The following is a 4372-nucleotide window of genomic DNA, read 5'->3' on the forward strand; positions in this document are numbered from 1 at the left end:
TGGTCTTCATCAATACTCATCGGAAACATCGCATCGTAGTGCCTTTTCTTGGCATGAAAACCATATCGTTACTCAAAAATCACCTCCTCTCAGCCTAGCTTACACCACTCTGTCCCATGTCATGCTCAGGCTCTTAAACGTTTTAAAAGTCAGTGCCAGTACACTTCTCCGTTCCCCAAACATCCTCTCCCTTTTTTAGCATTCCGTTGAACAACTTCGTGAAAAACTCTGCTGATATATCTCTCATTTCTAATTTTGCTTTAGCACTCTATTGCTCTCTTTTCTGAATTACTGTACCGTATACATGCATAGTAGTAACTGACTTTTATCTAATGTCAAGTGAGCAAAAAAAAGATAAGAAATGTAATTCGATTTGCTGATTTTTACAAAGAACTGTCGTTGGATAATGATTTGGCTTATGCTTCAAAAAAAAGCACCACTCGCAGTGAGTAGGATTCGAACCTACGCGGGAAGATCCCATCTGATTTCTAGTCAGACGCCTTAACCACTCGGCCATCACTGCTTATACAAAGAACCAGCGTAATATTCATAACTAAGGGTAAGGAGGAAGGTACTCACATTTCTATCAACCAGGTGTGAAATAACCATATGCTTCAGCCAAAGAAGGCTCATACAATAACGGTTTTGTGAACCAGTTTTCTAATCCAGCTCAATAATTTACTCCGGATGTCAACGCTTACTAATTGTTCTAGGATGATTTTTCTGTTTGCAATGTCAAAAGTTAACCTAGGTAAAAGAAAGAAGAGAAGAAAGAAAAAAAAAAAAAAAAAAAAAACTCTGCTAAGCAATGGTGTGTGTTACGTCTTACCTTGTAACCTGTACCTGGGTCTGTTCAATATTATCCGGTATTTATCAGTGTTTGTTTTCGGTATAGGGATGATTAGACTGCGCGTCCAGGGGCCAGGCAGAATACCTTATGACAAACTTAACTTATACAGGTGCAAAAGGGGATTACCACGTACCTGAGCTATAATGTGGAGGACACTATAGGTAATTCCATCCTCACCTGGGGCGGACGCCTTTTCCTTTGATTAGTGCATTGTTCAGTTCCCACTCAGTAAACTCAGCAAGTCTGAAGGGTCGTTCTCGGAACATCCAATCTCAATAGCAAATTTACGTGCAATTTTAGATTGACTAAGGTGATTCTGAATATTTGTGAGAAGTAAGCTCACTTTGGACGCTCCAGCTCATTGACTAAAGAGCATATCTGCTTGTGCAAGAGGGTGTTATTTGGTTTGTCTGAGAGTCGATTTTTTTTTTCCAGACCTCAGACATTGAGATGTTATTGTTAATGCTTTGTAGGAGCTGTTCAAAGTGTTCATTTCTGATATGAGTTTTTTAATTTCCTGTAGATTCTTCTTTTCTTCCTGTAGATTCGCTTTTGTTCCCTTAATAGTGTAGGGTCACCGACCTACTTAGGTTGTTAGAGCGTTGTGAGTTGTTTCTCTTTTGGGTTTTCTTTGGATAGACCTAGGTGTTGTAGTAATCAGTAACCACTTTTATCATGTCCATGGAGAATTTATCAACATCATCGTTATTATAATCGTTATACCAGTCATAAATGCGTGATTTAAAGTGGTGCTCAATGTAAGGAGGAATAGAAATTTTAAGTCTTTTGTTTTGGCAGATTGACTATTATCAACAGCGTATCTCGTTACTGTTGCAAAGTGGTTACTGATTAGCTCTATTGCAAGCATGCTTCTGACGTTTACATGCACAGGATCCCCTCTTGTTACGTAATCTAGCCTGCCTCCCGCCACTGAATTTGCCTGTCTGTATCATATATGGTCATAGATATATTGTTCACAAAATGTCGAAATTCTTCGCCATTTTCATTCCATTGGCTATCTCCAAATTTATAATGCCTAGCATTAAAATCTCCCATGCATATTGTGCCGTGATTCTGAAAGTTCTGGCAGTGAATCAGTCTGAAACTTTCTACACCTTGCGTGTACAGAGGCTGTTCGAATGTGTGAATGCTGATATTGCACATTATTGTCATCAGACTTTTGCACCAGCTTATGCGATATGGTGTCATTACATAAGTCAATAATCCCGTCATTCCTGTGTTCGTATAAGAATCGTACCCTCTAATTCTAGGGGCGGTTTTTATTTTAGTGGGGATGTCAAGGGCTCTTGGAAACAGATAACGTCCAACATCATTATGAATATAGTAAATCAAGTTATTAATTCTTACGGTTAACACCACGTATATTCCATGAAAGAAAAGTAATTGTGTTCTTGTCTCCCATCACACCTTATGATTAGCTGATCGGTCAAACCTGTGTTTGATGAAATCCTTTAATCTGCGTATGTCTTTTATAGCATTACGTATCTGTGTTGTATCTTGTTTATTTGCGCACCTTCCTCATATTGATATTATGCGTATAATCCGTACCTGACGCAATTTTCTGAGTGTTTTCCCACAGTTCTTCCGTTTCCCGCACATCGTCGGCGTTATTTTCACTGTCGTCACCCCTTTCAGATGATTCATCGAGGGTAGTGTGGATAATATCAGAGACCTCATTCGTATTTTCAGCATCAATAACACCATTAGGAAGTATATTTTCCCTGTCTACACTATCACTTTTTCTTCCCCTTAACCTTTTTTTTTTTCAAATCAGCAAGATCTTGTCTGAGGCTTCTTATTTCCTCGGCCATTTCCTTGATGGGAAGGAATGATTCCACTGAGCATAGGAACATGAAGGATTCTCCTGCCGACACCGATGCTGATGACGAAGGATTCCGACTCGTTCAGACAAAAAAGAAGAAAATGAAGACCGTATAACGTGACTCCAGCAAATTGACTTGACAAACCAACCGGAAAAAAAGACCAACCAACGCGAACCCAGGTACATAAGACTGGCCTTTCCGGAGGACACGTCTACCGTCGATAAAATCAGGTGGATGAAGGAAGTCAGCCAGCTGTCGCCCCTCCAAGGAGACATGGTTCAGGGGAAGTGGGCATCCTCTCGCCACGTCTACGTACGACGGGAGCAACAAAACTACGTGGCCCTGATAGTTAATGGCACTTACGCGGGGATTTCTCTCCAGAAAAAAAGACGACTAAAGCGAAAGAAACGGGGAATACCTGTTACCAGGTTTCCGAAGAGGGCCACCGCAGAGGAAGCACAGCATCTTCCGGGTATTTTTAAAGCTCGGAGGATTTACAAGGATGGGCAGCTCTTAAATAGGACCATCACTGTATGGAGCGGAGAACAGCCGCCACCTAAAGAGTACCAATTCTTTGGAAGATACATAGAGGCGAGCTCCATTCGACCGTGGAGCCCAGAGGTTGTGGCCCGCTACAAGTGCCAGGGTTACGGCCACGTAGCTAAGTATTGCAGGAAAGAAACAGCTTGTGCTGTCTGTGCTGAAACAGATGCCCATCCTTAAGGTAAGTTGAGTAAGTTTATTTACCACCCTAGCTATTTGTCAGCGTGGGCAATCATGATTACAGTTTTTTTCAAATATCTGACATAGTACAGTAGTCTGTGACTACTGTAATTGTACATGTAAATAGAAATATAAACCATACGTCATTATATTACTTTCATATGCTTTGGCCAATGTGTTTACATAACACTGTTATTTGTTTACGGTAGTTATTACATAGTAAATTTAGAATATAGTACGAGCATATTTTCCATTGTATTATATTAAATTAAATATTCACATAGTTCTTTATACCTCATGATAGGTGGTCTGAAAGGCTGTTTCACATGACATTCCGAGACATAGTACTCAAGCGTTCGCTTAATTTCTTCGTTACACAGTCTACATCTAGATTCATCTGCACTTCTTGCACAGTGTGGTTGACAGTACATTCTGTAACATAAAATGTATTCTGGCAATAACGTCACATTGCCTGGTTTGACTTCGTGCCACCCATAAGAAGACTTGCTATCTTTGTACTGATCATAATGCCTTATGGTACTGCTTTCAGCCCACTGAGTGTTCGTCAGATCTACAAGTTCTTCCCTATGAAAACTTTTCAATATATGGCAACCCTAGCAAGAGACATCCCAATGTCTATGTTCACAGTATCTTTGCTGCAGGCTCACTTCTCCAATTTGTCTGCGTGGTCACGCTTGCGTATGCCAACATGAGAGTGTATCCATACAAATTGAATGTTGCATAAGTTTATGTTATGCTTAATGCAACTCACAGTTTCCTCATCACCACCTGCTTTGAAAGAATTTAGTGTCCGAAGAGCACTCTGAGAGTCACAGAAAACTACTCGGGCACTGAGACATAAGAATTCCGTTGCAAGGGGTATACCTGCAACTCTGTTTGTGTAGTGCTGGCTCAATTTTGCACTCTCATATTAACTTGATGTTTTAGTAACCCT

The 4372-nt window shown here is 40.4% G+C and overlaps 1 non-coding gene across 1 annotated transcript; it reads right to left on the reverse strand.

The window, feature by feature from the left end:
* Positions 1-441: 441 nt before the first annotated feature.
* On the reverse strand, positions 442-523 carry Trnas-aga. The gene has a single exon. It is a non-coding gene; the product is annotated as a tRNA-Ser (tRNA).
* Between the last annotated feature and the right edge of the window lie 3849 nt (positions 524-4372).

The sequence above is a fragment of the Penaeus monodon genome, chromosome 26 (genome assembly GCF_015228065.2).
Source record: "Penaeus monodon isolate SGIC_2016 chromosome 26, NSTDA_Pmon_1, whole genome shotgun sequence".
Classification (NCBI taxonomy): Eukaryota; Metazoa; Arthropoda; class Malacostraca; order Decapoda; family Penaeidae; genus Penaeus; species Penaeus monodon.